Source organism: Thalassophryne amazonica, chromosome 15 (assembly GCF_902500255.1).
Source record: "Thalassophryne amazonica chromosome 15, fThaAma1.1, whole genome shotgun sequence".
NCBI lineage: Eukaryota > Metazoa > Chordata > Actinopteri > Batrachoidiformes > Batrachoididae > Thalassophryne > Thalassophryne amazonica.
Genome location: NC_047117.1, coordinates 29,751,931 through 29,764,176, shown reverse-complemented (window position 1 = coordinate 29,764,176; position 12,246 = coordinate 29,751,931). Strand labels below are relative to the sequence as shown.

The 12,246-nt window shown below is 41.4% G+C and overlaps 1 protein-coding gene across 1 annotated transcript in view; it reads right to left on the bottom strand.

The window, feature by feature from the left end:
- The window catches only part of rnf24 (ring finger protein 24), a 98,478-nt gene extending 86,478 nt beyond the window's left edge, over nt 1-12,000 (bottom strand). The window contains exon 1 of the mRNA XM_034188819.1: nt 11,611-12,000. The gene's annotated coding sequence lies outside the window, so the exon portion shown is untranslated. The remainder of the gene's footprint in view (nt 1-11,610) is intronic.
- Nucleotides 12,001-12,246: the final 246 nt, after the last annotated feature.

The following is a 12,246-nucleotide window of genomic DNA, read 5'->3' as shown; positions in this document are numbered from 1 at the left end:
AGCGTGTAGTTTTACTGCATTATGCACACGTTATAAAAACAATCCTGCATGATTTATACTTATAGGAATCAAATTGGCATCGGGTAACGTTGTATTGTGAGTGTATGGCTTCCAGTCACATTGAGTACCGTCGCATTGCCTTGACTTGCGCTGAAACCAAATAATTTCTGTGTTGAGCACAGGACGCAGGAAAAATTAAACATGTTTCATTTTTGTCATCCGATTCGCGTCATCTTTTGTGCCCCTCGCGCTGTTGTGGCATTGAGCTACCTCGTCTCCACACTGAGTTGGTTCCACGTGGCGTTGTCATGACGCCGCACAATGCAACTGGAAGTGGGCCCGGTGTGAAAGGGGCTTAACCAGACCCCTCCTACCGAGAGATAGACTGCTATTGGCTAGTGACTAACTATTGCTCTAATTAGCACCTATTGTGCTCTAGTTAGCACCCTACTAATGACAGGGCAGCTGTCCCTCCTAACGATGGGACTGACACCTCTCCTGACGACGTGAATGACTCATTACTATGCACAAAAGACTGAAACTACTTTGACCTGAGTACCCCATTGTAAACAGGGGACAACCCATGTCTCAGACCCCCTCCCCGGTTAAGGCTGGGTTTCAGCTGTTTCACAAACAATGCTTCCTTCACTCCCCTCTCAAACCATTTCTTTTCTCTGGCTAAGATTTTAACTTCCCTTGTCCTCAAACGTGTGGTTAGTGTCTTTAACACTCTGGGGTCTGAGGGCATTTTTTGGACAGTTCATTCACCTGGCATAGATGTTTTATTATTGCTGTTAACAGCTCTCCCTGCATCCCACAATCAAGCTTTATGTCTCTTTTTTTTCAGGACAACCTGTGCTTTCAGAATATATATGTTTTTGTTGTGTTTTACAAGTGTAATAAAGGTTTACAATCAAAAATAGGCAAGGAAAAAATAAAGCAAAAATAATTTTCCACACACAATTATTCAAAACACACAGCAAACTATAATAAACAACTGTTTTGACACGTTATAAAAGGTAATTTGAGGTCTTATGTGAAAGACTGTGCAACAATAATGTTCAAACAATAAACACAAATGCACATTTTGAACAATATATACAAAATGGTCTATGCGTTTTGTTGTCCATTGATATGGTAAACAGTGCTTTATGTAGAGAAAGCAACAGAGTTATCCAGTAACATTCACATGCAAACTAGTGGAGCAATCCTGATAGTTACACACTCTTTGTTTGAGCACGTGAGATTGTCAGAGGCTCTCCATGTGCTCCTGCTTTCACTGATAGCTGTGCGTAATGGTGCAGGGCACACTGAGTATGTACTAATAGTATGTACTCATTGGAGCACCCAGGGGGCTATTCGAACCTGCCAACTAGTAAGATATCACTCCTGATAACAATCTTTGGCTTTTCACGTGAGGTAAATCTGCCCTACGATTGGATTTTGGAAAGCCATGTGACATCTGAACCAATTCCGATTGGACACTCACATTGCGCACGTCATCACACAGCTTTTATGAGGAGTACAAAGATGGCCAATGGCTGGCTCGAAAGTCCGCAGAGTTAACCTTTCAGCAAAAAAAAAAAAAAAAAAGTAAGTTTCTATCTCATATCAGTCAAAAGTTATTTATAATTTAGTAAAGCTTGGTCTTAGCCGTCGTGTACGACGGCGTCGACCCCAGAGGGTTAAGGTGGAGATGAACTGCAGACTAAGGTCCACCGGCGCCCTCTCTGCGGTGCTGGTATATCCTTTTGGGCAAAGGCTGCTTAGTCTCACCTATGTAGTGTTTGTTACAGTTTTCCTGACATCTGATAGAATACTCTACATTGCTCTGTTTGTAACTAGGGATCCTGTCCTTAGGGTGAACTAATTTCTGTCTCAAAGTGTTAACAGGTTTAAAGTAAAATGGGATTCTGTGCTGTCTGAAGATCCTCTGTAGTTTTTCCCTTACTCCTGCTAAATAAGGGAGGGACACTCTTCTTCTTGGCTCCCTCTCCTGTCTGTTTGGTCTCTCTGTTCTTTGGGACTTCTGCACTTTAACCAGGGACCATAGTGGGTACCCACACACTGCGAGGGATTTCCGTACATGTTGTTCTTTAGCCCTTCCCTCTGTAGTTCCCTCTGTGCAGATAAACTCCCCCTTGAGAGCACTTCCTCTGCTACTGACGATGGTATAATCATTAGCGAGGATAGTGTGAAAAGACTTCTGGAGAAGGTTAATGTAAGGAAGTCTTATGGTCTAGATGGAATTTGTGGACGTACACTGAGGTATTGTGGTGAGCAACTCAGTAGTGTCCTCCTCTATATCTTTCAGAGGTCACTTAGTTGCGGCCGAGTGCCAGATTTATGGAAATCATCACTTATAATTCCTGTCCCGAAAAAGTAATTTCCTAAACAGTTTAATGACTTTAGACCTGTGGCACTTACATCACTGTGTATGAAGGTCTTTGAGAAAATTATGAAGAATATGATAGTCAAATATGAAAGGGAATATTGATCCACTTCAATTTGCATATCAGGCGGGTAAAGGAGTAGAAGATGCTAAGCTTTTTATTCTCAACTGTCTTTACAGACATTTGGAAAAGCCTCGAGCTCATGCTCGGCTTTTATTTGCTGATTTCTCTTCAGCTTTTAACTTGATGCAGCCTTGCCTTTTAATTAAGAGGTTAAGGTGTGATTTTAAATTGCCTCACCAGATGGTTGAATGGTTGGCGGACTTTTTAACGAATAGGAGAGAGAGTTTTGGTAAATGGACGCGTTTCAGACTCCTTAGTTTTGTCCACAGGCTCACCACAGGGCTGTGTTCTTTCCCCCTTGCTTTTCATCTTATATACAGATGAATGCAGAAGTGTCAGGCAACGCAGCTATTTAGTTAAGTTCTCTGATGATACTGCTTTGCTGTCCCTTCTTCAGGGAGAGGAGTCAGGACATGGGGAGGCCCTTGCTGATTTTGTTTCATGGTGCGATACTAATCACTTGGAGTTAAATGTATCTAAAACGAAGGAGCTTATAATTGATTTTAGACATAACAAAGGGTTTGCTATAGACAGCATTATTCATGGGAAAGCTGTAGAAAAAGTTCCTGCATATAAATATCTGGGCACTTTTTTTGATGAGAAGTTGAGATTCGATGTAAATACGGCAGACATTGTGAAGCGAGGGCAACAGAGAGTGTACCTCCTTCGCAAATTGAAGTCCTTCTCTGTCAGTTCTGTTATTATGGGTCGTTTTTATCAGTCTTTTATTGAAAGTCTTTTATGTTTTTCTTTCATCTGCTGGTTTCCTAGCCTGGCACTGAAAGATAAAAGTAGCTTGCATAGTATCACAAAGACATGTTCAAAGATCACTGGAGTGGAAACCAGAGACCTAGCTAGTTTTTGTGAACAGCAAATGGTGAGGAAGGCAAATTGTATTTTGTCTTCTCCCGGACATGTGCTGGCAGGTGAATTTTCTTTGTTGCCTTCGGGCCGTTGTTATGTTTCACCTGTCTGCAGGACGAATCGGTTGTTAAAATCTTTTATTCCTTCTGCTATCCGTCTTTTAAATTCCTTGTAAGGCGTAGATGTATGTGGATGTAGTATGTTGCACATTTTATGTGGATGTAGTATGTTTTTTTTTGTGATGTGCCGGTAAGCAGGCTGCTGAAATTAATTGCCCCTGGTGGGATGAATAAAGTTGTCTAAGTCTAAAGTCTAAGTCGTGGGCACATGTAGGGCTCTGTGTTGAAGAGTCCTGATCACCCCGAGCTTGTGTTCATGGGGGTGGTTTGAGCCAAAGAGCAGATATTGGTCAGTGTGAGTGGGTTTTCTGTAAACCCCTGTCTGGAGCTGCCTGTTCTCTCCAATCGTAACATCACAGTCCAAGAAGGCTAAATGGTTGTTTCTTGCATCCTCACGTGTGAACTTGATACTGGAGTCCACCGAGTTGATGTGCTCTGTAAAGGCCTCCACTTCCTGTTGCTTGATTTTAACCCATGTGTCATCGACATATCTGAACCAGTGACTGGGAGAGATGTCCCTGAACGACACAAAAGCTCTCTTCTCCACTCAACATGTACAGATTGGCCACAATGGGGGATACTGGAGACCCCATCGCACAACTATGGATGAGCCTGTAGTGATTCCCCCTAAACAGGAAATATGTGGTGTTAAGACAGCTCTCCAAGAGTTGGCAGATGTGGTCTAGTGTAAGTTTGGTCCTTTCAAGTAGAGACGCGTCCCCCAGCAGCCTCTGCCTCACAGCTGTGACGGCCTCAGCAGTGGGGATACAGGTGTCACATCGAATGACACCATAGTTTCATCTGCCTCCAGCTGAAGGTCCTTGATGTTGTTCACAAAATCTTGTGTGTTCTCCACATGGTGGTTGAGTTACCCACTAAAGGAGCCAAAATCCACTTGAGGTGCTTGGCCAAAATGTAAGTGATGGCATCTGTGCTACAAACAATAGGCCTGAGGGCAGCCCATAGATGCATGGAGTGGCGTCCCCAGGGTACAGTCTGTAGTACGCCTGCCTGTCGATGAGTCCCTCTTTCTCCAGGTTTTGGAGGTAGTTCATGATTTTCTTCTGATAGCTGCTTGTGGCGTCTCTCTTCAGACGCTCGTGCATATTGGAGTCACTGAGCAAGTTGTTGACCTTGGTCTCGTAGTCCGATGTGTTCAGCACCACCGTGCATCTGCCTTTATCCGCTGGCAGAATAAGGATGCTTTGGTCCTTCTGTAGTGCTGACAATGCTTTCCGTTCTTCTCCTGTGATGTTGGAAGGAGGAGGCTTAGCACTGTTCAGCACTGCTGTGACTCTTAGCCGGAGGCCCCCAGCTTCTGACTCTGACAGACTGTTATGTTTAATGGCTGATTCTACTGCAGTGATGTACTCTACTGTCGGTATATGTTTTGGGGTCACTGAGAAATTTAGTCCTTTTGCAAGCACATCCTTTTCTCTCTGTGTAAGAACCCTGTCGGAGAGATTCTTTAGCCAATTTTCCCTGTTCTCACTAATTTGTCTGGGTGTATCTTTATAACTACCCCCACTGCTTGTGAAAGAAAGCCTTTTCTGCACTAGAAGGCTGTGAAACTTCCTGATTTTCCGCTCATTACTTTTTAAAATGCTTGGACATTTGAATTTAACTATGAACTTTGTGATCTTATTATGGGCTTCTTCCCACACTAAAGTTTCTAACCTTTTGTGAAGACTATCAAAATCATTTTGGAGGTCTTATATTTTAAAATGAGGCTTTCTAATTCTAAGACCCCAAATCTTCCTAAGGTAATTATGCTGGATCTTTTCTGCTGTGTGACCTGCTTCTAGTGCCTTTTGCTTCGTGCATTTGGGAATAACATTGTTTTGTCTACACCTCAGGTTAAATCTTAAGTGGTTTCTAAAGTTAGCTATCTTTTTAGCCTCCTTTTCTGTCTTACATACAGTGCCAGGGCCTCATCCCCACAGTTGGTCGCAATGTTTCTGTGAAGGCTCTCAGTTGTTCAGGTGGTTTCCATAGTAGAGAAGCTTCAATCTTCGACTGGACTGGGTTGCTTGACGCAAGGACATTTCGCTTCTAATCGCAGAAGCTTCCTCAGCTGAAATTCTTGCTCTGGTAGAAGAGAAGAACCCGGGAGGGGGTCTGAGACACGCTTTGTCCCCTGTTTACAATGGGGTATTCAGGTCAAAGCAGTTTCAGTCTTTTGTTCATGGTAATGAGTCATTCATGTCGTCAAGAGAGGCGTCAGTCCCATCGTTAGGAGGGATAGCTGCCCTGTCATTAGGAGGGTGCTAACTAGAGCACAATAGGTGCTAATTAGTGCAATTGTTAGTCACTAGCCAATAGCAGTCTGCCACTCCGTAGGAGGGGTCTTGTTAGGTTTAAAACTCCAGCTTTTGTTGGCTCTATTTTTCTTCTCTACAAGAGTCAAGAAAGAAGTCAGACTACCAGTGCAAGAATTTTAGCTGAGGAAGCTTCTGCGATTAGAAGCGAAACGTCCTCGCCTCAAGCAACCCAGTCCAGTCAAAGATTCAAGCTTCTCTACTATGGAAACCATCTGGACAACTGAGAGCCTTCACAGAAACATTGTGACCTACTGTGGAATGTATATGTTTGGTTAAGAATGATAAATGTCTCAGTGTGGGTATTATGATTTTTTTTTTTTTTTTTTGCCTTTCCAGACAGAATGAGGGATCATAGCTGCTTTTCCCTGTTCCAGGGCACTGCACGTGAGTGAGACACCTGATGACCACTTTTCTCATATAAAATAGCTATAAAGTCATCTTCATATGAAGACAGCAGTTAGTTTTGATAGAAATCTGATCTAAAAGAACACACACGCTCAGCTTGTTTGCTGCCTGCACTCTGAGCAGACTGACGTCGCTCTGTGTGTGACAGACAAGGCTGCGCTTACTTCCTCCTTTTTATTGGCAGAACATGGGAATAAATACTCATAAACTTAATAAAAGAGCCTTTTCAATGACTGGAAAACATTTCAATTTTTATTCAGTCTTGCACAAAAGGAAATCGATGTGGAAAAACACTCATGGTGGAATTATTTTTTTCAAGTGGATGCACAGTGCATCTACGGACCAAGCCTGAAAAGTCAGGCCTTCAATGACCTGTATGCATGGATCTACAAGAAAGACTTCATCCAGATGTATTGGAAAGTGATATCATAAAAATATATATTTTGTCATGTGCAGAAAATACTAAATGACAGTTATATGAAAGGTTGTACTGTACGGAACAGCTGTTCCTCCCAGAAGGCATCTGTCTGTTTCTGTGTACGACAAAGTGGCTGTATTGTCTTATTTCAAAATGATCAGAAATCCCTCTATTATTTATATAATCCCTTATTTTGTTGTATGTATGTATATATGTGCAATGATGATAAAGTTTCTATTCTATTTCTGGTATAAAAGTGAAGATCAGTGACAGCTAGGAATGGGTGTCTTTTGGCCAGGGCTGGCTTTAACGAAAGCAGCCTAACTGGATTGACTAGATGAATGAATGAAGTAAGGCAGCTTGATATGTAGTATGCAGTCTTTATTTATTGTCATTTTATCCAAATCACTCCAAAAAATTAATATATGGTGACTGACCGCATTTTCACTCAATATGCAAAGTTCCATATTTTATTTTGGACATCTATAACATGCTGATCTACAATTTATTTCATATATTACACTACTTTTATGACCTAAATACTTTGGTAAACATATTTATAGCACCAAAACAGTTAATTCACACAGTAAATGTGTTTTTTTTTCCAGTAAAGATTTGAATAATTGTCAAGAAATGCACATTTTCAGCTTTAGAGCCAAATTCTTTAACATGTTCTTGACAAATATGTATCATATATTCGGAAGGTTGAGATTGTTCTGAACATTTTGATATGCAACACATGAGCATTATACTCAAAAATGGTACCCTGAAAGAGAAATTACTTAAATGATGGTAACAGAAATAGTGACCATTTACAGCACTGTAGATAGTTTCTCCAATCACTGTCACATAAGCCTACAACTCAACCTACAACAGAGCTAATAGCTTCACTCACTAGACTCCTTCTTGCATGGTGTCTTTAGTTCTTGATAACTGCCTCCCCTGGGTGGATTTGCATACACTACTATACTGTTTGTAATAATGACTGCGGTAAATAAAGTTATAGATATATTCATAAAATGTATCCATACCATTAATTATCTAATGGAAACTGGCTGTAAAAGTGATGATTTGTAATAACAATAATTAGTCTGTCACACTACAATGGCAGTAATTCCTAGATGGTTAATGGGATATTTTTTTGAACCTCGAATTAAAGCTAAAAGTCTACACAACAAACACAACTTGTTTAATTTCAACTCCGGAGTCATGGTGTACAGAGGCAAAAATAAATAAATAAATAAACAAAACAACAATACATGTCACTGTCTAATAACTTATGTATGACTGAAAAATAACAAAAACCATCCATGGAAATATTTTCCACAATAATTACAATGCCATTTTCTCATCAAATTGTGTAGCACAAATTGAAGTCGTCACTTCTACAGCTATTTTTCGTTTGACAAGTTAGGGATGGCTACATGTACATTTCCAAGTCACTGAATATAGCTTGAAGTTGTACTTACATCAATCAATACGAAACACAAACAGTAAACAATTCTCAAAAACTGCCCAATAGTTCAAGAAGACAATTGAGGGAAGCCACCAAGTCATCCAGGCAACTCTGAAAGAGCTGTAAGCTTCTATGGCTATGATTGAAGAAATATGGCATTAGGACATAGGGCAACTTTTGTTTTTTGCATCAGCTTTATGGTGAAATGACACATAAAAGGATTTTCTTTAAAAGACATCAAATTGCAGTTACAGATTGCCAGAAGGCACATGTGAGACTCAAGGCTAGATTTCAAGATTTTTTTCATTTATTTAATTTTTAAAAACCTCTAACTGTAGCACTACTGAATCTGAAGATAAGCACCAGCATCAACAAGCCTTAGGGACTATACATGACTTACTTTTAGACTATGGTGGGACACCACAGTTGACAGTTTATTACACTTGAGGGGTGTAATAAAACCACATGGACTATTTAAAAAAAAAAAAAGGAAGGAAAGCAGCATTTAAACAGGCATTAAAGTTGAATTCTGGCTCATTTGCATTAATTGGCTTTGCTCACTCATTTGTCTTAATCCTAAAATACCCCAGTGTGGCCTGAATGTGGTTTGGAACCCAAACCCATTTTAAGTTTTTCTTCCAAATTTTCAGAATGGAATTACACATCATCAGGAAAAACACTAGAAAAACACATCAGGAACTAACACTACCAACACTTTGTGTGTGTGTGTATGTGTGTGGGCGCGTGCATGCACATGCATGTGGCAGCCTCCCAGCCAAGAACTAGGAGCTACTTTGCTTTAGTTCTGAGATCCAACAGGATCTGATGTACACAAAACAGGATGGCTGCCAGAACTCCTCCCAAACTATTTGGTGGACTTCAGTGAAACTTCATACAATGGCAGCACACCACATGTATGAAGGACCACAATTCTCATCTGGCATCTTCAAGAGAGAGGTAATTAGACCTATGGATTGGAATTGGACCTATGTATTGGAATTGGACCTATTTTCAGGGGTGGTGGCCAAATGATTAGTGTGCTTGGTTTCAGTGCGGAAGGTTTCTGGTTCAAACCCCACCCTTGCCACATTTCTCCATATAATGTGGAGTTGCTACAGTAAGGGCATCTGGCATAAAAAATTGTGCCAAATCAACATGCACATCCACCTTGGATCTGCTGCGGCGACTCAGTGAAAAAAACAGAGCAGCCATAGGGACTTATTTATTGCTACTGGATCTATTTGCTACATCACAAAACACCGACATCACAAGCACAACTCCTCTAAATCAGGTTTGTGGATTTAAAAGAAATGTCACACAATGGTAGCACACCATATGAATATGAATATGTATATGAAGAAAAATAACTGGTCCATTGTTCCAAGGACAAACCCTCAGACTTTTTATGCACCAATATTTATCAGTTCCATACATAGTAGACTTGTCTTTTCAGTGCAGAGACTGACTAGTTTGTTCATTCATCACAAAAGATTTACCACCACCAATCTGCAAGACATGCAAAAATAACCAGCATGGCAGAACAGGGGGATCATTTTGTGAGTGTGGACACAGATCTGTCATTCTTAAACTCCTGTCCACTCCACCAGCTGAGGATTGTGTAATCCAACATTGCTGTCACCGGAAACATGCAGGAAAGCTGCATGTTGTGTTCTTTTAAAAGACAGTGAAACTTTTCACAAATATCTACTGTAGTGTGATGTGACCTGGTGATAGAATGTGTTATTACACTGCAAGCGTACACTATTAACTGAACACATGTGGAGATGGTATGTGGCCTACTGTGAACTTCACTGTATACACAACAACCTTAAATCAGTAGTCTAGTGTTAGCCACATCTTCAAGTGGTTTAGCCCAGTGAGACTAAACACTGACAGGAGACGGTGGGAGGTGTGCCTTAGGCTGGCCACAATAAAAGACCACTGTGAAATGTGCAGTTTTGCTTTACTGGGGCATCAGAAAACCAGTCAGTATCAGGTGTGACCACCATTTGCTTCATCAAATGTAAGCATTTTCCCACTCAAGTCGGTTACGACGATTTTAAGTACAGTCAGGTTGAGAGCCCGATGAGGATGATGAGCTTGCAGATGAACTTCCCTAGATGGCTTCTGAGTTTGTGCAGAAATTCTTTGGTTGTGCTTCAGAGTGGCCTTTTATTGTGGCCAGTCAAAGGCACACATGCAGTAATCATGCTGTCTAATCAGCATCTTGATATGCCACACCTATGAGGTTTGATGGATTATCTCAGCAAAGGAGAAGTGCTCAATAACACAGATTTAGCCAGATTTATGAACAATATTTGTGAGAAATAGGTCTTTTGTGTGTATAGAAATTGTTTTAGATTTTTGAGTTCGGCTCATAAAAAATGGGAGCAAATACAAGTTTTGCATTTATATTTTTGTTATATATGTGTGTGTGTGTGTGTGTGTGTGTGTGTGTGTGTGTGTGTGTGTGTGTGTGTGTGTGTGTGTGTGTGTGTGTGTGCAAGAAATGCATTTTATAAGCTTTTTATTAGACAATGCTAAGACTCGAGAATAGTCAGTTTAAATACACATGTCAAATTTACATATTTCATAGCCAGTATAGCTGGCATTGAGGAGCCAAGAAAAATGGAAAGGCTTCTTTGAGTGTAATGGTATGCTTCAGTGTCTCAAACATGGATGTCTGCAATAGTCAATGTAATATTTTCCATAGTTTGAGCATATATAAACTTCACAGTTTAGTGTCAATGTCTATTGTTTGACTATAGTCCAAGTCTGGGTGTCCATGACAACTGCCACAGAAAATTTCAGACCCCTTAGTCCATTACTTGCTGAGATATTCTACCTTGAACATGACTCCAGAAATGACTGCCATAATTTTTGCCTAAAAAACGACAGACCCCATGCACACTAAATTGGCCATATCTCAGAAACTACTTGGCCTACAGGCCTCAAACTTCAGATTTGTTGTTCTGAATAGTCTGGGAATATGTTATTAAAATTTGAAGAAAATCTGAGAAAAAGTGCGTGAGGCCCCTTGACCCTCCAGGAACGTTTGCATTTCAAGAAAGGGGCGGACACTTGTGACCTAAACTCAATTCCCACACTAACAGGTGTATATACCCAAAACTAGTGATTCAAAAGACTAGGCTAGAGGCTGGACTGACAAAACTGTTCTTTTTAGTGCAATATAATTATCCCATATCCCATTTTTATCCCATCGCATCCTCCGAATCCCCCATCCTCCGCCCGGGGTTTAGTCTGTCCCAAGGTAACTGGGCGTGGACTCGCTAGCTAGCATCACTGTCCAAAATTACTAAACGATTATGTAACAGCAAACATTAACACATTCCGTTGCACAGCCGTGTAAACAAAATGACTCGTCTTTCAAACCACTTAGCTGCTTAAAATGTTTCAGTAGCATGTTTTTTTATGACAGCATGTTGCCAGGTTGGCACAGCGTAACCGCTAACTAAGGATCAGGGTTAAAGACCTGGAAACCATCACTCACCAGCGACTCCCGCACAGCTCCAGCGTGTCGTTCTGTCGCTGCCGCCGCCTCCTCACACGCTCTGCCAACGCGATAAACAGCCACAAACTGGCTCAAGCCGCGGAAGAAGTTTGTCCGTGCAGCAAAAACGCCTTATTTTAACGTGACCGTTCCAGTGCTGTGAAGCGAAATCATCACACACACACGCGCGCGCACACACAGTCCCACCTCACAGAGACGACGCTGGTCGCGTGGAACTCTCAGGCTGGATAAACGAGGAGGGAGAAAAAATATCTAAAGTAACAGTTTGGTAGAAAACGACAAGTTAATACGGCAAACGTCGGTTCTGTGTACTCCAGTGAAAAGATTGAGGAGATTTCCCTAAAGTCGCTGTGGATCGTGTGTGTGGGTGACGATGAGCACGTAAACGCAGCAAGTCCCGCCCATTGCTCCCCCTCCCATTAAATTCCTCCCCACATCCTCCCTCCTCCCACTGAGACCGCAGACCGGAGAAGGCAAACGTTCTGTGACGTCACAGTGACGTATGCAAAGCAACAGCGACACGAGAACATTCTGAAAACAAGAGGTGGGCGATACTGGGAATTTTGTATTGATCCGATACCAAGTAAATACAGGGCCGGTACCGCCGATACCGAT